Here is a 24,298-nt window from a genome sequence, read left to right as displayed (position 1 = left end):
TTCTAAGCCTGGCTCCCACTGATGAGACCTCAATAAAGGTCGAAACTGGTCTGGGTAGTGGCCCCTTGCCTTTAATGCATAGCATCATACATCTCCTCAAGGAGGCTTTGCATTAAGGGTAAATATTAAGAATAGTGATCAGAGCTTATTCCACCCTTTACCACGAGTTGCCTAGACTTGTACTACTTTACAGGTCATTTATAATTAAGTAAAGCTGTTTGAATAGTGCTTGGCTTTTTCATCTGGTCATGCAATTTGTGATAGCTGATGATTGCTTGATCAAGATTTCGGAGGACTTCGAAGCTTCGTTTCATATCAGGATTAGCATCAAACAAAATTTCCTTAGCATGCTCATTGTAATTGAAAACCAGCCTGTTTTTTTGCGGTTAGCTTCTTAGTTGTAACATTCTCTTCTTGTTCGCACTCGTTATCTTCTTCATCTTCATATGCACACTGTTCTTCTGCACCCTCTGTCCAAAAAGAAACCGAACTTTTCAAAAATAGAAGAAACTAGTGCTGCCATCTGTTGTATCTTTTTGTTGTCAAAAGCGGCAACCTTCATTAGTGTTGTATCAACTGTTTATGACATTTGTTTCATTAGAAGCCAAGTTATAGTGCCAAGAGTGAACAGTGTGTTTTGACGAATGGTTGGAAAACAAGTTCCAAACAGAGAGCTGCAATTGACTTTTGTGTTAAGCTTGCTAAAAGTTTTACTGAAATGCATCAAATGCTTCAAAAAGCATATGGTGATGAATGCTTAGGAGGACCTTTCACGACCACTTTGAAATCGTTGAAGCGATTTCAAAGTGGTCGCGAGATGCTTGAGGACGACGAAAAGCCGGGCCATCTAAAAACGACTGAGCAAAGCTAACATCCAAAAAGTGCGTGATTTCATCGAAGAAAACCCGAAATCGTCAGTGAGATTGATTGAAGATGAATTGGGAATTCCAAAATCAACTGTGCACAACATTTTGACTGAGAGTTTGGGCCTTCATAAATTGAATTCGCGATTTGTTCCCACAAGTTGACCGATGACCAAAAAATGTTTTGAATTGAACATTGCAAGGACCTCATTAAAACCACTCGTAAGGACTCAAACTTCCTTGAAATGATCGTTACTGATGATGAAATGTGTTTTGTATGAGCCCGAAACAAAGCGCCAGAGTGCTGAGTGGAGACCACCAGAAGAGGGGCATCTGAAAAAAAAAAAAGTCGCTTGGAGAAGTTCAAAAGTAAAGACAGTGCTGATTTGTTTCTATGATTCCAAGGGAATTATCCACAAAGAATTTGTTCGAGATAAAGTTTTATCTCGAAGTTTTGAAGCAATTGATAGCGAGAATTCGCCGCGTACGGCATGAATATCATGATGCAGTCAGCTAGTCACTTTTGCACGATAATGCACTATCTCATTGTTCGAACATTGTGATACAGTTTTAATCAAAAACCAAGTTTGTGTGTTTGGATCACTTGCCGTATTCACCTTATTTAGCACCCTGTGACTTCTTTCTTCCCCCCCCCCTTCATTTGCTGATGAAAGGAAAGCTATACGACACCATTGAAAACGTTCAAGCAGCAGTAATAACCATGACCCTCAACAGTATCCCCAAAAACCGATATAAAAAAACTCATTTAATGAGTTAATTGTCTGTGCCAAATGCTGTATTGAATCTGAGGGACAGTATATTGATTGAAATAAATGATTTAAATAATTATAATTGGCCTGTGTTTTATTTTCTATCAAAAGTTTGGTTTGATTTTGGACAGAGGGTATAGTTGAAGAAGATCATTCTCGCTTAACTGTTCTGAATGGGAATCTAGCATGTTTCTCACATCTTCATTATCCTGTTCACTAAATCCAAGTTATTTTCCAATTGTATTGATTTCTTCAATAATGCTAGATCATGGATTTTGTGCATCCTATACTAACATAGGCTTGAGATTAAAGTCGCCTTCTGCATTGCCTTCTAATAAAAGAGCAGGACGATCTTTAGATACATTGTATCCTAGTTAAGATGTTTCAGTTTTAGCTAGGAAAGTTTTTGTTGGCACAAGCTTCCAGAAGCAACCAGTTTCGTCGACATTGAATATTTGACGATTGTCATAATTATCCTTCTGAATTATCCTTTGCAATTTTTCAGGAAACTTGGCTGTAGAATCTGTATCAGCACTAGCAATTTCCCAGTTATTCTTATTATGCAGTCCAGCTAATTTTTAAAATGGTAAACCCATCCTAAACTCACAGTAAAGCTTTCACATTAAGCTTTACTGTGAGTTTTACCAAATTTCCTCTTGAAATTTGGTATCTTTCAATGATGTAAAAGCATGGAGAGCTTTTTCCTGAATATTCCTTGTAATAAGAGGTATTCCTTTTTTTTTTGCTAAAATCCTCAATCCAGATTGATAGAAAAGGTTCCATCACAATCAATAAATGGCTTCTATTTTGGGTGGTCAGTAGTAACTTTTCCTTGGTCTTTGCATTCTTTACTCTTATTTAATATATAACTGGTAATTAGTTTACAGAATTAACAACACATATAAAGATATTAATTAAAGGCAACTTTAATGAATAACTTCTATATTTTGGCAACGTCACGTTGCCATCTTCAGGAACTTAAAAATATGGTATGTGCATACAGGCACTAACAAAGCAAATGAGGAAAAAAGTAAGAAACTAATATTGTTCCTAAAGTCTTAATGGTGCCCTCTGGTGGGCTAATTTGGTTGTCTTGGCTGTTGGGCTGAAGTTCTCATAATATAAAGTAATTAGTTTATGGAATTAACAACACATATAAAGATATTAATTAAAGGCAACTTTAATGAATAACTTCTATATTTCGGCAACATCACGTTGCCATCTTCAGGAACATAAAAATATGGTATGTGAATGCAGGCGCTAACAAAGCAAATGAGGAATAAAGTAAGAAACTAATATTGTTTCTAAAGTCTTAATGGTGCCCTCTGGCGGGCTAATTCAGCTCAACGGCCAAGACAACCAAATTAGCCTGCCAGAGGGCACCATTAAGACTTTAGGAACAATATTAGTTTCTTACTTTCTTCCTCATTTGCTTTGTTAGTGCCTGCGTGCACATACCATATTTTTATGTTCCTGAAGATGGCAACGTGATGTTGCCGAAATATAGAAGTTATTCATTAAAGTTGCCTTTAATTAATATTTTTTTTTATATGTGTTGTTAATTCCGTAAACTAATTACCAGTTATGTATGACCAACGTATAAGCCTTGCTACCTTATTTAATATAGTCCGAACTGTAGACTCACTGTATCCCAAGTCTCTCGTAATCATTGTATTACTAGCACCACTTTCATGTCTCTCTCTCAATGATTTCCAGCCTTCCCTCTAACATAATTACTTTTCTTCTCTTTTAATTACTGCTGCCTTCTTTATCAGTCTTTCTCTTTACCATATCAGGGGATTGAATATAATAGAGCCTTATAGGTATCTAAATTAAAGCAAAATGAAAAGTGATTGAGCAAGAGAACAGAGTTTGCACATACGCTTGCGATGATGCCGGCCACTGCCCACTGGCTGCTATAATGACAAGTGCTGCCGTTCACTGCAGATTGGTGACGAAAAATTTCGCATAACGTATAAAAAATCACAATTAACTGATTATTGCACATATCGAATTCGTGTTAAGCAAAGTTTTCCTGTATTAACAACCTATCAAAGTAGAACGTTGTTGTTGCTAATACTTTTCAGAATTAAAAGTAGAAAAATGTTTTTGTTTTATAGATGGACGAAAGTGGCACTGTGACTTGTGTCACAGTATTGTTATCGAAGGTACACGTCATCAGCTGAAAGGCAGTAGACTTATTATTAAGTTGATAAAGCAAGTTCCTAATATTCAGTGGCCACATTTGGAGGTAATATATGTAATGTGTGTTTTCTTAATTTTTCATGATCTTAATATGTGTAGACAACTTTGGTTATAACATGTAATTTAACCTTGGTTATGCCAGTCATAATCCTAGATTTTTCACTATCAGGTTTTTTGACTACCAGACTGATATGACCAGGTTGCCATCAAAAATCTACTAAAAAACAAATACCGTATTGCTGGCATATAAGACTCGCTTTATTTCTTTGAAAATAGGTCTGAAAACCAGGGTGCGTCTTATATGTTAATACTCAGTTTTTTATTATTTTCAATTCTGGAATTTTTCTCTGTTCTGAGTTACTTGATTTCTTTCTTGCTTCCTTGCGGCGTGTGAAAGCATTCCAGTTACCTTAGTTATGTATTCCAATTACTGGAATATATTCTAGTTATGGACAGATAACATTTGGTCTAGGACAGATAACATCTGGTGGACTGTTGAAGAAGCCTGACCTGCTAGCATGGGATCAGTTTCGTTCTCACAGAACAGAAGATGTTAAAAATAAACTCGAGGAATTGAAAACTCAGTTAGCTGTAATTCCAGGAGGTCTAACTAGTCAGCTTCAACATTTAGATGTCTGTATTAATAAACCATTTAAGGGATTTATGAAGGAGAAGTGGAACACTGCATCCAGAAGACTGCTGGATGCAGTCTTCAAATTTTGAGGTTACGCCATCAGGAAGAAGGAAGAGGCCTAGCATTTTGCAAGTTTGTGAGTGGGTTAAAGCTTCATGGGATGCTGTGAAAATTGAGACAGTGGTTAAATCATTTAAGAAGTGTGGCATTAGTAATGCACTGGATGGTGCAGAGGACAATTTGTTGTATGAGGACTCAGATTCTGATTTAGAAGAGGTTTCAAGTGTCTCTTCATTTAGCTCTGGAGATGAATTTCTGGGTTTTCACGAAGAAGATTAAAAGGTGGGTACTCTTTCCTAGTTAGATTAGGTATTTGTTGAAAGTAGAGCTACTTATTACTTTATATTTGAAATACTGTAAATTCATTATAATATTCAGTGATAAAGTTTTTTTTCCTAAAAACTGTGTACAAAAAAGGGGGTACATCTTATAAGCCAGCAAATATGGTATATATTTATTAATTCGATAAATCAAGTATATAAACAAATATATATACACACATACATACAGTAATTGTGATTACATTCACAACTCTTACTGTTAACTTCATTTTATCCTTATAGTAATTTAACTTGTTGTTACATTTTTAAATAGTAATGCTACACTCTAAAAAGAAAAGAGATGCTCAAGTGAAGTTCATGTGCTAAAATTTATAAAATATATATGAAATAGATAAAATGTGTCTGTTACATATGCCAACTGGCTTTACTAGAAGAGCACAGAAAGTTAGTAGAGAAGTGTTAGAATAAGTCAAAATTAGAGTTAGAATAATTTTTGGCCACTAGAGAGCCGTAAGGTAGTGTAGTGTTGGAAAAGAGCTCTGGAAAAGATATTTTGAGTAACACTTCCATAACTTATTTCCATAACTGGCAATGCATGATGGAGTGTAAGAGATGTGTTTGTGGAGAGAGAGGAGACGAGAGAAAGTATGGATTTGTAGGAAGTGCGATATATAGACTGAAAAAATAGAAGATGTCGTAAATAAGAGAAACGGAAATGAAATGAAAGCTAGTGAAACTGAGGGAATGAAAGAATGCAAGAATGTGGAAGCAAAAGTTAGTGATAAGGAAGAGAAAGAAAGTATGAATGAGGAAATGGAAGTAAGGTGCATCAGAATGAGAGGTTGCAAGAGTGACAGAGTGAAATTATCGGAAGGAAAGAATTAATGAAACAGTTATTAAAAATGAAATGAGGAATATGTACAGTGATGTTAGATGTTTAATGGAAACTAATGAAAGTGTGCAAAAGAATAGATTGAAAGAAAAGAAGGAAAAGAGGTGATGAGTGATTTCAGGATAGCAGCATATGGAGATTCCATAGTTAGAGGATTAGTTAATGAGAGTCCATAAGGTCTTCTATCCAGGAGGGAGAATGAGAAGGATAATTCAGGTGTTAGACATTAGAAAGAAATGAGCAAGAGAATTAGTGGTGGTAGCAGGGACAAATGATCTAAGTAGACATAAGGAGCATATGAGGGCAAATATCAGGAAGTTATTTAGAAGAGTGAAATATAACAGTGTAGCAGGAAAGGTTGTCAGTGTGTTGCCAAGGTAGGACAATGATAAGTTGAGATGGAGAGCCAATCATTAATGGTATGCTAGCAGAGCTGTGTAAGGAGAAAGGAGTACAGTTTGTAGATGGAAGGCATCTGTTTTGAGGGAAGAATGGAATTATACAGGCATGATAGGTTGCATTTGAATGACTTTTGAGTGAATGCACTGGAGAAAGTGTTGCTGGATGGAAGTACAGTGTGTGTGATGCGTGCAAGAGAAAGAGATGAAGTGAAAAATAAGGAGAGTGGTATTGAAGAGAAAGAAGTGCTTGGCAGTGGAAACAGTAGTCATGTGAGAGATGAAGAGAGAGAAAACCGGAATGCAAGACGAACAGGGAAATGGAGGGGGGAATCACAGGTGGACAGGGAGTCATAGCATAGGGAGAACGGATGTTGAAAGTGGCAGTGAATGTGGATGTAGGATGGAGTATATTGCGATGTGAGTGGAGAAGTTGAGACTGAGCAGATATATGTAGTAAGGTTGATAACGGTGACAAGTGGCGATGGATTATTCTGCTTTTTCTTTAGGAGATTCTGCTTTTTCTTTATCATAAGAGGTGTTTATCAGCGCTCCTTGTAGTAGTACAGCAGTGAAGTTAAGTTTTGTTTTTAATTGTTTTTAATGTTTAATTCAGAGTTATTTCAACACTGAAATTAAATAGTGATTATCTGATGCGTCAACAGCGTGCTCGATCATCAGAGCAGGTAAGACTTTTATTTTATTTTATCTTCAAAAACATTTTCCAGACCCTCTACTGTTCCCAGCCCTGTGCAGCACTCGGTGTTGAAGGGACAAGGCAGGTCCTTCCCCCACATCAAGTCTAGATTATGGATTCACCATATGAAGATCTCTCCTTCAAAGAACTTCTAGCTATCTTTCGGCAAATTGGTAACATCCTACACACCAAATGGCCAGGAAAGATAGAAGTTCATCAGATTATGGAGGTCGAGACAGAAGACCCTCAAACCTCCGAAATTTCTCCTAGCCTCACACATGACAGCGTCAATTCCTCCGCTGCAGAAACTGTCACAGATTCTAAGGATTACCAAGAAGTCAGCAGAAAGAAGAGAAAGAAAGGGTCTCTTGCTGCAGAACCTGAATCTGCACCTGAAATGGACACATCAGCACAATCTAGTGCAAGCACTGAGACAAATATACCAACACAGTCCAAAGAGCGGATCCCGCCAGTAGTCCTGCGATCGAAGGAAAAATGGTCGTTACTCGCAGAGACGATGAAGAAAAGCAACATAAAGTTCTCGTCAGCCAAAAACACAGATGACGGAGTACGCATACAGCCCGAAGGAACAACGGACTACCGCCAGCTCACCAGACTTATGGACGATCATAAAATCCCGTACCATACTTACCAACTTAAAAGTGAAAAGAACCTCAAGGTAGTGATCAGAGGATTAGTAGAAAATATAACAACAGAAGAAATAGCTACTGACCTCAGATTACAAGGCTTGGAGCCAGTCAAGATTTCGCGAATGTATCGCGCAGACAAGCGCCCCATGCCTCTGGTCTTAGTAGAGATCAGTAAAGACCAGAGGGAAATTTATGATCTTAAAATAGTCTGCAACTTGGTCATCAAGACCGAGCCACTACGAAGAAAGGCATCGGCTGGTCAATGCCATCGCTGCCAAAAATTTGGGCATGCACAAATGTTATGCAGAGCAGACTACAAGTGTGTGAAGTGCGGTGGCAAACATCCCTCGCACACTTGCGTCAAGCCAAAGACCACACCTGCTAAATGTGCGAACTGCAGTGGCCCACATCCTGCAAACTACAAGGGTTGCTCTCTCCACCCATCAAACCTTCAAAAGCCTAGACAGGAATTAACCCAGCCCACTCAGAAAAATATTGTGAGATCTGTGCCTGAAATCCAAGTGCAAAAAGTCACACCAGATAAATCATATGCTTCTGTGGTTTCCTCGAGTAACATTAAGGTACTCCCTGCAACTAGCTGTCAAAATTCCTCAGCAATACTCGCTGCCTCACTTGGGGAGATGCTAATGGCCTTCAGCAAAACAAATCCAAGCCAGGCCGACACCAGCAAATTCCTTAGGAATACTCAAGCCATCTTCTCCATGATTAATGACTAACCCGGCTTTAACATCAAATTCTATGCAGATAATATTCTGGAATGCAAACGGTCTAAACAGCAAAATTTTGGAATTACAGGAGCTTACAGATCATTTGCAAATTGATATTCTCCTCATTAACGAGACGCACCTACGTCCCTGCGATAATCCCAAACTCAGAAACTACTCGTTACTTAGAAATGACAGACTAAATGCCAGAGGTGGTGGCACTGCCATCTTTGTCAGAAGAAACATTCGCTATAATGAGACTAAGAAGATTACTACATCTAACCTCGAGGTGACAGGCATAGAAATTCTTACCAACAATGCAGGCAGCTTAAAGATGTATTCTGTATACAACCCCCCCGGCAAACCTCTACTCCCCTCTGATCTCTCTCAGCTACTGGATACAAATGAAGCAGTAATAGTAGCAGGAGACCTCAATTCCAAGCACCCTTTATGGAACAGCAAAAGCTGTAACAACAACGGAATGATCCTCTACAACTTTGCCTTGCAGAGAAATATTGTTATTGCAGGCCCGATTGAGCCAACACATTACGGAGCGACCGGCAGACCTGATGTTTTGGATATTGCTATTTTTAACAATATTTCTCATCAATTCCGACTTCAAGTGATTGAAGAGCTAAGCTCAGATCACAATCCAGTACTCTTAAGTCTAGGGGAGGAACCAGAGCTCATTCCCAGCCAATCCCACACAAACTTTGCAAAATTCGAGACTAAAATGAACACTATTATAGACTCAGTACCGACTATTTCCACCCGGGAAGAAATCGACGCGGCAGTCAACAATCTTGAATGCAAAATACAGGCTGGCTTATCTGCAGTTTGCTCTACTTCTACCCCAGCTCAAGTAAACTTACTTCCTGCAGAAATCCTTGCTCTGATAAGGAACAAAAATAGGCTCAGACGCCGCTATCACAACACGCTATCTCCGCAAGACCGTCAAGAACTAAACAGAGCGTCCAACCTCGTCCGTTATGCTCTAAAAGATCACAGAAACCAGCAATGGGAAAGAAAACTCTGTTCTCTCAAAACCGAAGATAATTCTCTGTGGAAGTTGACTAAAGCTCTCCGTACAGATCGCTCTAACATCCAGCCCATTCACGGAGAAAGTGGTCTTGTTTACAGAGATGACGAAAAAGCAGAAGCACTCGTTCAATCCCTCCAACTTCAGTGCCGTCCTAATTATGCACAAGCGGATCTAGTCTTCATAGAAAAAATACACCGTAAGGTACGCTCTGTGCTTCGGAGACCTTGTAGCTGTGAAAATATCTGCCCCACCTCACCAAAAGAGGTCTATTCAATCATCAAGAAGCTCAAAAACAAAAAAGCCCCTGGTCCAGACGAAATTACCAACAAAACAATCAAGGCCCTCCCACACAAAGCTGTCATGCATTTAGTAGCGATTATCAATGCAATTCTGAGAATTAATTATTTCCCCTCAAGATGGAAACAAGCCGATATTTTCCTTATTCTCAAGCCTGGTAAAGCGCCTCAGATGCCACAGAGCTATAGACCCATCAGTCTTCTATCATGCCTAGGAAAAATAGCAGAAAGAGTCATTCTCAACCGACTTAATGAGGAGGTGATTAAAAATAACATCATTCCGAAAGAACAATTTGGTTTCCGTACTGGACATAGCACTACACATCAAATTCACAGACTGACTGAGTTCATCACTACAGGCTTTAACTGGAAACAGCACACAGGAGCTATCTTTTTAGATGTTGCAAAAGCTTTCGATACAGTCTGGCACAAAGGTCTCATCTACAAATTAATTGCAGCCAACATCCCTCTTTATCTTACCAAAATTATTAACTCCTTTCTACAGGACCGTAAAATTCAGGTTAAGTTGCGTGGAATTAGATCATCACTGAAAAAAATCACTGCTGGTGTCCCTCAAGGCTCGCTGCTCTCACCGCTGCTTTTTAACATCTTTGTTTCTGATGTTCCTAGCACATCACTAACCACTATAGCTAGCTATGCGGATGATATGGCTATTCTCAGCAGATCTCTCAGGCCTAATATAGCTACTCAGCGATTACAAACTGCAGCAACAAATTTAGAAGACTGGTTCAAAAAATGGAGAATATCTGTAAATGCCGATAAAAGCACTGCCATTCTTTTCACAAGAAGACAAGCATCTCATGTTGGAGAAGTTAAACTTTTTAACACAGCCATCCCATGGAGATCTAGCACCAAATATCTGGGCATTCAACTAGATAACCGTTTAAACTTTAACTCCCACATAGTTTATGCATGCAAAAAAGCAAACTCTGCAATTGCACAACTCTATTCTCTCCTCAATAGAAGAAGTCAAGTCAGCACTGATAACAAACTACGGATCTACAAAACAATTATCAGACCATCGTTAACTTACGGATCACCAGCCTGGGGGCACACTTCCCCCACAAACATCAACAAGCTACAAGTTATACAAAACAAGTGCCTCCGTATGATCTTCAACGCTCCGTGGTTTGTCCGAAATACTCTCTTACATCGAGATGCCGATATTCTAGATATTCCAACTTTCCTCCATAACAGTGCTACTGCTTATTTCGCCAAAGCAGCTGTTCATCCAAATCAACTCATTCAAGAGTCATCAAATTATGACGAACACGATAGGTGGAAACACAAGCGCCCGAAAGCTGCTTTGCTTATCGATTCTGGTACCTCCATACAACCCTAAATAGGGTGAGCCAGGTGCTCGCTAACACTTAATTCATGACTACTCATACAGATTAAGGGATCGAAGTCCACGGGACTGTAATCCATCTAGCCAAATCAGGTTATCAGGTTATCCGTGACAAGTGGCTTGGATAGGGCTGGTTATAGACCTAAAAATGAACTACTGTATTTGTTTACAAATGCCAGGTGTATCAGAAATAAGGGAGATGAAATGGTTTTGCTGATTGAGTTTGCCCCAGAATCATTGGATATAGGTAAAACATGATTGAATGAAGATGATATTCTAATTGGAATAGAATTGAATGGATATAGTATTTTTTGCAAGAATAGATGGGTAGTGCTGCTGATGATGATAGCAGAAGAATTGTTCGCATAAAGTTGACATAAAAGAAGGAAATAATGGAAATGGTTATGAGGCAATGTCGTGTAACGTTGGAGGTTGACAGGAAGACGTATTTAGTTGGATGTTGCTATAGGCCAGGTAATGTGGAAGGTGGTAATGAAGAAATGTATAAACAACTTGGATTAGTGAACAAAGGAAGGATAATTATTATGGGTTATTTTAATTATGGTGGTATAGATGGAATGTAAAGATAGCAATTGGGAATAAGGAAAATGAATTTCTTGAGATCTCAGGAAACATATAAAGGAAGGCACACCAGGATCGAGTTTTAGATCTGATAATTTCATCAGAGAATGTAATTGTGAGTGGGGTTTTGCACTTTCCTCCAGATGGTGGGAGTAATAATGAAGTGATCATCTGGGTTGTAGCTAGCCATATGCATACTTCTGTGAGGAAAGGATATATGTGGAATTATAAGGCTGGTGATTACGACAAACTTAGGGGACAGTTTGGAGCTATAGCGTGGAATGAGGAGTTTTCAGCTGTAAGGAAATAAATGCTGCTTGGAAACTGACAAAGAAATTCATAACAGCATCAATGTTTGAATGTATTCTGAAAGCCAATTGGCTGAATATGGTATGTTTAAAATGAATGAATGAGCAGCTTCTGGAAGAAGACAATACTTTGGAGGCAGTACAAGATAAATAATGATAATAATCAGTTACATGAATAGTGTAACTGATTATTGAAGTGAGGAAATTAAAGTGCAGTATGTGCAGAAATTAGCAAATCAGGCTGAGAAGAACTTTAGAGAGTTTTTTTTATGTAGCACTGGATTCCTAGAAAAAATGTACTGATAACAATGTCGAAGTAATCTTGGAATAATTAAATAGCATGATAGTTACATCCAGTGGTGAGCTATAAGGGGCTTGCTCGAGCCCCTTGTTCTTCTTGTTTACTTTATTTAAAAAAAAAAAAAAAACATTTTTTTTTTTTGAAATATATTAAGCGACAAACTCATATGGTAACCTAACAAAGTGATTTTATTAAATAAAATATTATAGTTACTGTTACCACCATTTTACAAATAAGAATTTACTTTTGGTAATCGCATATAAATAAAAAGGACTATAAAATAATGCCCCTTGATTGGTACCATTGATTATCACTTGAAGTATAAAAACAAAAGCGAAATGTAACGTACTTCAATATTATTGTGTTTAGATAATATTTATTTATTCTTTATAGATTGTTTGTCATAAAAACTTCCATCGCAAACAAAAGAATTTTGTTTATAAAAAATGCGGACTATTTCATTTGTGCGATTATTAAAGATTTTATTCTTCTTATTATATTTTGATAGTTAAAAAATGTTTTTCGTATGTAAGATAAATTAACACAGATGATTGAGTGCAAATAGTTCATGTTTAGATCATGAAATGTTTAAATTATAGCCTTTGCAGGTTGATTGTCCCTCATACTTTTTGATTGGCATTTGTGCACAGGCTGTATTAATAAAAGTTTTTTGTGTGAAATGCGGCTTTTTTTTTTTTGCTCGATGATGCGAGCCCTTTGTTAAAATTTCCATAGCTCACCACTGGTTACATCTAAGAAATTTATTACATAAATATGATGATATAATAATTTTTATATCTTATAAAAAGTATTTTATTAGAAAAGTATTTCTTGAAATATCCTTTCAAGTTTCAAAACTTCATCTCCCATTTCTGTAGCTCTAGACATTTCATCTGCAAATTTTCACTGGTGTTCAATGAGGATCAATTTTCCTTAAATCATCATTAGATAATTCATAATTGTGACAGCATTCATTGTTTTTTAGCTTATATTTAATGGTTATAACTGCTCTTAAATTCTTGATGCTTGAGCAGTTTTGCAGTTTGCACTTCATGATATTTATGTGGATAAAATTTCTACATCAGAATTTGAATGAGATAAATTTAAAATTGTTATTACTAATTGTGATAGATTCTGGAAAGATTTCTTCTCATGACAGCCCTGTTTATTATAAATTAGGTATTTAGCATGCTTTGTAAATACTGTTGCAAATTTTGAAAGTCTAGTTTTATTGACTTTAGTATTCCTCTGTGCTAAAATATTTTACTTTACTGGAAGAGACTTCCTTATTTACTTCATATACTCAATAAAATTTAGGCAGTGTATCCTCATACCTTTATCTTCATGTACAGAAAAATTACTTTCTGATACATCCCTTTCAAATAACTATGATGTAGATCTTTAGGCAGTCCCCATCTAATGTAAATATGACTTGGACATATTCAGACTTATGCAAATTATCATGAAAAGGCTATGAAAAAAAAAATTGAATTATAAATATTTTACATACATAAATTACACACCATGTAACAGAGTTGTCTGCGAGCAAACAATCTATTCAGTGCCTATGCACCTTCCTTACTGAATTTTAGTGTTTGTGCGCTTTGGAGTAGTGCAATCATGACTGGGGAGTTTTAAAAAAAAAAAAAAAAAAAAAAAAAAAAAAAAAAAAAAAAAAAGGAACCCATTTATAAATACTCCAAAATTGATCTGCAGATGAAAATGAAAATTATTTTAAAATAATCTTTTAAATTCTTTGCCAGTTATATAATGTATCCTACTGCACATTTAGAAGATTCAAAGTTTATTTTTGTGTTGTGCAAGTATTGAAAATATCTTTATCATGCTGTGTGCACACAACATTCTTGAACCATGATGCTTCTAATGTAAATTTCATAACGTGACACTTTTTCATGATGAAAATTTCTGAATAATGCTGGTAAGTTTTTAATGTTAGTATGAAGGTAGACAAAGCAATTTGAGGATGGATCCTATTGATCTTAAGTCCAAAGAAAAATGGATATTATAATGCCTTTAGCCTGTTATTGAGAGCTTTATGAAGAAAATTAAAATGCCACTGGTCAGTTATCTTTTGATAATTTCATACAGAAGAATGACCAACCAGATTCAACATTTTTTAAAAATATTTTTTTCATACTATTAGTATTTTTTAATAAAGTAATACTTTATTGTATTACTTTGCATTAATAATTACTTTAATGCAAAAAAAAAAAACCCTTGAAAACATTACTGCACTATCTCATACAAGTACTTTAAACATGTAAGCATTAGGGTGCGATTAATGGGTAAGAGGATTAAATTCAACTTATGTAAGATTCGAGTTGCATAAAGTTTATGCAATATAACTGTTATGTAATTTGGGGACTTACGATCTTGAACTGAATCACTTCCATTAAGCCTTTTTTCCTGGTATAGGAATGAATTAAGTGAATACAATGCAGCATAGTAGAAGCATTGATTACTGCCTCAAAGTTCTTGTTTATTTCTTTGTACAACACCAAGAATCTGTTTTTTGTTTTTTTAAATACATTTTTTTTAGATCAGAAAACATGAAATAAAGAATTTTATTGAATACCAACACTTTTCTTCATTTCTTGCTCACTCTGTCAAAATGGATTTTTAACTTCTTAGAATTAATTTTCTTAATTTATTGCAGCAAAAAAAAGTTCATTCACTATATTTATCCTCATGAACCAAAGTAAAGAAAACAAATGTTTTCTTTACTATTATGAAATCAAAATTCCCTGCCAAACACTCAGCTGCAACATGTAATACACAAGTTGAAGAAAAAATTACAAACACATCTAATAAGTATTAGATGTGGAAACTTTATTTTAATGTTGCATATACCCCCATTGTTTATAGCTACCATAACTGAGACATTGTCTGTTCCTAATACAATTAGGTTTTGCAAATCAGTGACATGTTTCTTGAAGCATTTTTTGTTGTGTTGCATTCATACAGTTCTGTTAAGTCTAAGTAAGTAACAGTAATCCTTCTCTTTATCTTAGAATAATATCTTAAAATTTCTAACAATTTACTGACAGAAATGTCTGTACCTTCATTAATAATTGGATTGAGTGGTGGAGACAGAGTTGTAGAGCAGGTACCCTCCTTCAATGAGTCTTTGGACTCCTGGAGATATCTAATAATAATAACAAACTTGCTATTTAGACTAAAATGTAGTCAAAGAACATTAGTAATTGCACTACACTTCAGTTTTCAGTTTCAGATTTTTCAGTGCTTTGCTGCCATTAAAGTAGTCATTACATTGTTCACTCAAATAGTAGTGAATTATGTAAAGGCTACTACTTAATCAACAGTACTCAGCTGTGAACATAGATATGTAATGTAAGTCAGAGCTGTCAGGTACCATCATGGTTCTGAACTTTTGTTACCAAAGTGGTGAGTCACATTTGCTTTGAAATTCAGGAAACTAAAATCTGAATTCTGATTGACTCATCACTAACAGCTAAATAAAGTTTAATTGTTTCAAATACCGACCTGGTTGGCCGAGTGGTTAGCATATCTGCTCTCCAGCCGACAGGCTGTGGGTTTGAATCCCACCGTAGGCATGGATGTTTGTGTCGGTGGAAATACTAGTGGTGTTGGTGTAGATGATAAAGGCAGTTGCAGTTGATGGAGCAGTGGAGACAGAGAATTGTAGAGTAGGTGCATCAATAAGTCTTTAGACGTCCTGGAGATGTCATGTAATAATAAATATACAGTTTATTTTGTGCGCCTCCATAGCGCAGTTGGAAGAACGACAGTACATTGCGCCCTTCGATTGGAAAAGGCCTGAGTTCGATTCCTGTCGTGACGGGAGGAATCTTTATGTGGACTTTTTCAATTGAAGGTGAGTTAGCCAATCTCATACGGAGGTAGCAGGGTTTTTTCTCCCGGAAATTCGGGCTTTTCATCCCGCATACAGACAAATTGGCCCTTCAGAACACATGCAATTTACAGACAAAAAATACTTGTTGTGGTGGTGGGTGGTGGATGGCGCTGATGTAGTTGATTGGTAGTAGAGTTTCGGTAGTGGTGGAGACAGAGAGTTGTATAGTAGGTGTTCTGCGATGAGTCTTCGGACTCCTTGGATGTGTCATGATAATAATAATATACCACCTTCTGTTTGACCTAAATGACATTCAGCTTTTTTTTTTTTGTACTTGTTGGTATTACAGTGTCAGCTTGTATCACTTAATATAGCAGCTAGAGAAAATTTGCAGTTATTACAGAACATTTTATATAATCTTCTACACTACTTTGCCAATTTTTGTACATTGCTTCCTTAAGCCGTTCCCATCGAAAATACTGAGCATATTTTTTTTCTCATTATAATGTTGCCATTTTAAATTTACATTAAAAAGGGCAACATTAACTGAAATATAATTGTGAGCATGAAAATAATGATTTTTGTGATTCTCAATAAGTAACAAACAATGTAAGTCAGAACTGTCAGGTACTATCGTGGTTCTGAACTTTTGTTACCAAAGTGGTGAATCACATTTGCTTTGAAATTCAGGAAACGAAAATCTGAATTCTGATTGACTCATCACTAACAGCTAAATAAAGTCTAATTGGTTCACGGTTCCTTTTTGGCTCTAAATATTTTTGCACCATATTTTGATGATGCTACTTGTTAATATTTATATTTACTGTATTATGTCCCAAAAGTCCTTGTACAATAAACACCACATAAATCCTTTTTTTGATGCAGTACAGGTTTATTCTCAAAGTTTGACATAGTTGCCATCATGTGTTACACTTTGCTCAAATCAATTTTTGATCACTATGAAAACATTCATCAGCTGCTGCTGAATGACTGAATGGATTGCATTTGTAATCCTAACCCTAAGATAATAGAATGAAGTTTGATGTATAGACAACTGTTTTTATGTGACTCCATAAAATAAGAAAGAAAAAAAAAAGTCCATTGGTGTTAGATCAGGTGATTGAGGTAGCCAAGATTCACTTGCCTGAGAAAGTTACATTTATAAACTGCCACACACATTATGCAAAGCATAATGGCAGCGTGCCCCATCTTGCTAAAAGATTTTGTTATTGAAAAGATTTACTTCTCTAGTTAAGGAATGAAGAACGTTTGCAGCATTGCGAGGTCATCATCATCAAATTCCTGATATATACCCTCAAGAGGTGTACAGGATATGATAGTACTACATGAAAAATTTACGTCATTACTAACTTCCTATCTACAATTTTCCTCCAAATCAGTCTGTTTCCTGTCAAGACTCCAATATTACTGGATTTCTTGGTCTTCCTCTGGTCTTCAGTATATCTTGGTCTTCCTCTGGGTCTGTTTTCCTGCCAACCTGGCAGAGAACACTTGTTTTGCTAATATTTTCCTCTCCCATTCTGCTTAAGTGACCATATATATACAGGGTGTTCGGGATAAATTTGACAGTTTCGTAAGGAAAAAGAAAATCTTCTTTGTATCTATTAAATTTAATGAATTGACAAAAAAACATTACAGGCAGAGTTAATTACAATACTATCAAATTACAATATTACTCAAAATAACCACCATTAGCATCGATCACAGCTTCAATTCTGCTTCGGAACCTCGAACAAGCTGATGTTACAGTCTCCCTGGGAAGGGCCGCAAAAACTGTTTTAATTTTATCCATTAACTGGGCTTTTGTATTACTGGAAGTGCGATTGGTGTCTTTTTCAACTGCGCCCCATACAAAATAATCCATGGGGTTAAGGTCTGGGGAGTTTGGAGGCCAAACATTTGGACTGGTGAAGTCGTAGAAATTTTCAGACAACCATTTTTGACTTTTCCCAGAGGTGTGGCAAGGGGCCGAATCCTGCTGCCATACATACGGCCTACCATTGGCTACCCTTGTTATCCAGGGCTTGACTACAGTTAGCAACTCCACGAACAAAGCCCGAATTCCAATGCCAGGGTTCTTCAACACCTGTTCCTGCAGATTTGCGAGGAATTCTGCTGTACGAACGCAATCAGATCGTCTGCTAGGGATCTTTCTTCTTGCTACATCCTCGTAGTCACCATTGCAAGTCTCTAGTTCATGCCTGATTGTTTTTACTGTATTCAGGGAGCATTGGGCAGCAGTCGTAATATCCTTATTTTGATGGCGGGCACGAATCATCATGATACAAGTTATTCTCTTCCATGATTCAGGTGGGTTCCAGCTATCCATCCTTTCTGACATCTTGTATATGAATGAAGAAGGGTCCAAACTTTTAAATGAAGAGAAGTGTGTGTTAATACATGTAACTTACGGAAAAATATAATTAATTATAAATATGTCAAATTTATCCCGAACACCCTGTATATATATATATATATATATATATATATATATATATATATATATATATATATATATATATATATATATATATATATATATATATATGACCATACCACCTGAGATTTGCTCTGCTAATGCATTCCTGGATGCTGACAATATCAAGTTCTTTCCTAATATCCTTGTTTTTAATATGATATTGCCATTTATGCCATCTGTTCATGACCCTAATCTTTCTCAGGACTCTCATATCTGCAGTCTCTAGTGTCAGAAGTGTTTTACTTCTGACCCAGCTCTCAGATCCATAAGTTAAAACTGGTGTGAACACTCTTGTATACAGGTAATTTAGTGTTCCGACTAATTTCTCTCTTATTCCACATAAATTTATTGAGTTGACTTCCTACCATACCAGCTTTGTTGATTCTGTTGTCTATTTCCATATTTAATTTACCATCTTCACTAAAAATCATGCCTGAGTAGCTGAAATGTTTTACTGTTCTATAAGTTTTCCATTCACAATGCAGTTGATATTTTCAATGCTTCTTCCTATTTTCATTTGTCTTTGTCTTTTTAATGCTGACCTTCAATCATATCTGTCACAACAGTTATTCAATTTAGTCAGGGAATCTTGCAGACTTGTAGCAAATTTATTTAGAAGTATAACATCATCCGCATAAAGCAAAGAGCATTGCAAGGTAAGAATCATTATTGACTCTTCAAAAAAGAAAATACTGAAAATGCAAGACTTCTTGAGTGCATGCGAAACATTAACTTTTGGGAAATCTCTCTCATGTTTCGAGACTTCCTGGGGCTATTCTATACCCAATATGGCAATTAACATAATTGCCATATTTGGGATTTACTCATCAGAAAATATTAGTTTATCAAGAACCTCATGGAATTGTCAATGAAATCAGACATCACCATTATCTTATTTCATCTGTTGACAGAACTATAAAGTAACATGTATGCCACAGTAAATAACTTTTTTATTATGTAAATATTTCGTCTTATGTATCATGATACATCATCATTACAATTTTCGAGCAACGATAGTAATTGAATTTAAAAAAAACAATGTGCATGCTTAGATTGGAATATAACAGCTTAATACAATTTGAGTATTGTATATTAAGTATAACAATTTAACAAGAACAGGAATCAAACCTTGGCGATTCAGTGGCAAGCCATGAAGAAAGCCCTGATTGATTCAGTTAGAGAGGCATGTGGTGAAGTTGTCTGCAAGGATAGAAAAATTAGAACTCCATGGTGGACACAGGAAATTAAAGAGGCAGTGAAGGAAAAGAAGAAAGCATATCAAAAGTTCCTGGCAAATAAGTCAGCTTTTGCTCTTAGAGAATACAGAGACAAATGTAAGAAAGCTAAACACTGTGTAAAACTAGCTAAACAAATGTCATGGGAGGACTTTGGCAAGAACATAGGAAATAAATATCAAGAAGATGGCAAAATATTCTGGAGGTTGTTGAAGAAACTTAAGAATGGAGAAAGAGTTCTGTAAAAGGAGTTAGAGATGGTAAAGGTGACATGAAAACAGGAGAAAAAGATATCCTTGAAGTATGGAGTAATTACTTTGAAAAATTGCTAAATGAAACAAGCAGTGATGACAGCACAGTGATAAAAAACACTCAACAGGCATACAGTCAGGAATACATATACATACTTGAAGTAGAAAAAGCTACTAAAGGCTTGAAATGTGGAAAGTCAGCAGGATTAGATGATATTCAACCAGAAATGCTGAAGTATGGTGGTATAGGAGTCTTACAGTCACCCCACTGCATAGTTCAGAAAGGCTGGACAGAGGGACGAATTCCCGATGATTGGAGTAGAGCTCTCATAGTACCCATACATAAAAAGGGAAATAAAACTGAATGTGAGAATTACAGAGGTATTTCCCTACTGAGTGTTCTTGGCAAGATCTATGCAAGTATACTTGAGAAATGGTTGAGAAGAATTGTGGAAGAAAAACTTGGTGAAGAACAAGCTGGATTCAGGCCAAATAGAGGCTGTCATGATCAGATCTTCACTTTACGACAAATAGTCGAGAAAGCACGGGAATATAACAAAGATTTGTATTTAAGTTTTGTTGATTTGGAAAAGGCATATAAAAAGGTGCCAAGAGAGAAGCTATTCAATACGCTACAGTTATATGGTGTCAATGGGATATTATATCAAGCAATACTTAGTTTTTATTTGAGTTATAAGTCAGCAGTTAGAATTGAAAGAAGTACAGGAAGATGGTTTAATGTTAAATCTGGTGTGAGACAAGGATGTACATTATCCCCTCTGTTATTCATTATCTACATGGATCATATTATGAAGGAAAGTGATATCATATTAAACATGATATCAAAATTGGAGATGTTAATGTCAGCTCTTTGCTTTATGCGGATGATGTTATACTTCTAAATAAATCCGCTACAAGTCTGCAAGATTCTCTGACTAAATTGAATAACTGTTGAAATAGATATGGTATGAAGGTCAGCATTAAAAAGACAAAGACAACGAAAATAGGCTGAATCATTGAAAATGTCAACTGTGTTGTGAATGGAGAACCTGTGGAACAAGTAAAACATTTCAGCTACTTAGGCACGATTTGTAGTGAAGAAGGTAAATTAAATATAGAAATAGACAACAGAATCAGCAAAGCTGGTATGGTGGGAAGTCAATTGAATAAATTCATATGGAATAAGAGAGAAATTAGTCAGAACACTAAATTAGCTATATACAAGACAATGTTCAAACCAGTTTTAACTTATGGATCTGAGAGCTGAGTCAGAAGTAAAACACTTGACCAAAGACTGGAGACCACAGATATGAGTGTCCTGAGAAAGATTATAGGCATGAACAGATGGCATCAATGGCAATATCATATTAAAAACGAGGATATTAGGAAAGAACTTTACATTGTCAGCATCCAGAATGCGTTAGCAGAGCTAATCTCAGGTAGTATGGTCAGTTAAACAGAATGGGCAAGGAAAGATTAGCAAAACTAGTGTTCTCTGCCAGGTTGACAGCAAAATGACCCAGTGGAAGACCAAGATATAGGTTGATTGATACGGTACAAAGTGCCTTAGACGATAGAAATATAAGATCTGATAATGTTGGAGTCTTGACAAGTAACAGACTGATTTGGAGGAAAATTGTAGATAGGAAGTTAGTAATGATGTAATTTTTTTATGTAGTACTATCATATCCTGTACACCTCTTGAGGGTACATGGCAGGAATTTGATGGTGATGATGATGAACAATTTCACAAACTTTTGGAATAGTGAGACAGCTATTTCAATTAAGACTAGGTCTATGAAGTGAGGCTTCAGCACTTTCTTCATATAGACATTCTCACAAATTCTTAGCCTCATCAATATGGTGCAGTTCAGTTTCATCAATGTGATACATACACAACTTGTAATCTTTTCAATCCAAAATGCATAACCTTACACTTTACCACATGAAACTGAACAACAGTTTATCTTCTGCCTGCCCTGTCACTCTGTTTAAAATCATCCTGCAGGATATCACCCAGGGCTAGTTTTAGACTGTTAGATGCCTGCGTGCTAGAGATAATTGGCTGCCCTTGAGGCTACACTAGTGTTTTTTTTTTCAAACATGTACAGCAGTGAATTGAACATATGCAAGAATTGTGATAACCACGTTGACGGAAAAAATTTGTACAGAACATCACCATTCTTGTGCATATGTTCTATTCACTGCTGTACATGTTCGAAAAAAAAACTAGTGTAGCCTTACCCTAACAATGCAGATCGTGAATAAATTTGCAGCATAACCCGGAATATTAATATTAATAAGTTTTTATGACAGTATAATAGCCTAATTGACAAAGGAAAATTCATAAAATATTTTATATACTGTAGGCTATTTATTTTAATTTTATAAAAATAGAAAAAGTACAATGAATGTATAAATTATATCAAACAGATGCAAAATGTACAGCTTCCCAAACAGATGCAATCATGATGTCAGAACATTGCTCTTCTTGCTTTTTTATTTGCCAATTCATCAATAACATTTGATAATTCTAATTTTTCAGACAAATTCTTTTCTATTGCTAGCAATCCTAAATCACTGAACCTGTCTTGGGTCATTGATATTCTTAAATATGTTTTAATAAGTTTGAGTTTCAAAAAGCTCCTTTCACCTGATGCTACACTAACAGGTAATGTGAAGAATATTCTCAAAGCTATATATAGATTTGGAAATGATGACATGAAGTTATTTTTTGCAATATATGTCAAATTTTTTAATGGGTCAGTTTCTGTAATGCCACTGCCACCACTAAAAGTTCTGTATGTTATCAGCTCATTGAAGAGCTCAAAACCATCAATATCTTTAATATATTCACTATCTTTATGAATTTGTAGAGAAACATCTAAATCAACACAAGATTTTTTAATTTTTTCTTCGGTCATTTGTCTGAATTTGCAAAGAAATTTAAATACATTATTACATTCATTCAGAATTTTAAATCTTTCCTTAATGGAATTTAATGCATTATCAAAAATTACTAGATAAAATTGTATTCTAAGCAATTCTTTTGAATTTTTTATTTCTTCATCAAGTTCATCTGGACTTGCATAATTTAAGTGGTGAACTTTAGTTCTGTTCCTTAGTACTGGAAATTCGGATACTACATTTACTTCTTTAGCTAAAACATCTGCATCTTTAATATAAATATTAAATGCTTCATCACATCTAGCTGCCCTTAAAAATTTAACGAGCTCACATTAAGAGATTCATTTATATTAGATTCAGGAGACTGCAACATTTTGCTTACGACATCAATTTTTGACAAAATATCGTTCCATATAACAATTGAGCAAATGAACTTGAAAGAAGCAATCTGATTGACCAAACACTGAGCTGCATGTTTTGTTTTCAGTCTCTGGAATTATCAGCTAATATATCATTTAAACTTCTTAAGACTTCACTTAATTGCAATCTGAGAGGTCTCACCACTTTTATTCTGCTCTCCCATCTTGTATCACTTACAGGCTTTAGTGTCAATTTAGGAATATTGCTTTTTAGTATATCCCATCTATAAGGAGATGCAGAGAAAAATGTATACAATTCTTGGATAATGTTAAAAAAATTAACTGTTTCAAATGTTTTTTTTTTTTGGCAGCATCGTTTACAACAAGATTTAAAGAATGAGGTGCACAAGGTACAAAAAAGTCTCTAGGATTTATTCCTAATTTTGTTCTGCAAACCATTATGCTTGCCATGAATATTGGCCTCTTTATCATACCCATGCCATGCATATTTTGAATATCTAACTCATAATCTATCAAGAGTCCACCTAAAAGATAATTACATAAGCCTTCCCCTGTAGTGTCTGAAACATAAAATCCAAGAAATAATTCTTGAATTGCAATGTAAGAAGTGTCAATATTTACAATTCTTACTACAAATGATATCTGTTCAATGTGACTGGCATTTGGAGTGCAGTTGAGAATTATAGAAAAATATTTCGGCTTTATTACAAATTCCTTAATTTTTGATTTAATGCCATTTGCTAAAACAGATATAATTTTGTTTTGAAAAGAATGGCCTAAGTAATGGGGTATACGATTTCTAGAATTTTGAGATTCTGTTATGTTATTTACATGCTGTGAAATAATAGTGTGAAATTTTGTCAACATTTCTATGGCCTTTAAAAATTTCCATTATTTGCTTCATATAATTTATTATTTGAACCTATGAAAGCTAAACACTGCCCTGCTAAAAATTTTACAATTGCAATGATTCTTTTGATGATGGCTTGCCATCGTCTTTTTTCAGATTCAAAATACCGTTGCTGTTCTTTATCAATTGTACAATTGTTGTCAAGGCGCGTTTTTAATTCATACCACTTTTTACAATTTTTAAATT

At 35.6% G+C, this 24,298-nt stretch overlaps 1 protein-coding gene across 1 annotated transcript in view; it reads left to right on the top strand.

The window, feature by feature from the left end:
* LOC150101961 (ubiquitin carboxyl-terminal hydrolase 19-like) overlaps positions 1 to 24,298 on the top strand; it is a 629,785-nt gene that overhangs the window by 42,461 nt on the left and 563,026 nt on the right. The window contains exon 2 of the mRNA XM_090399944.1: positions 3,754 to 3,884. The gene's annotated coding sequence lies outside the window, so the exon portion shown is untranslated. The remainder of the gene's footprint in view (positions 1 to 3,753; positions 3,885 to 24,298) is intronic.

The sequence above is a fragment of the Typopeltis vanoorti genome, chromosome 11 (assembly GCF_054136105.1).
Source record: "Typopeltis vanoorti isolate ZY-2024b chromosome 11, IOZ_Tvanoo_1.0, whole genome shotgun sequence".
Classification (NCBI taxonomy): Eukaryota; Metazoa; Arthropoda; class Arachnida; order Uropygi; family Thelyphonidae; genus Typopeltis; species Typopeltis vanoorti.
Note: the sequence above shows the minus strand (reverse complement) of the source record. Positions and strands in the feature narration are given on the sequence as shown.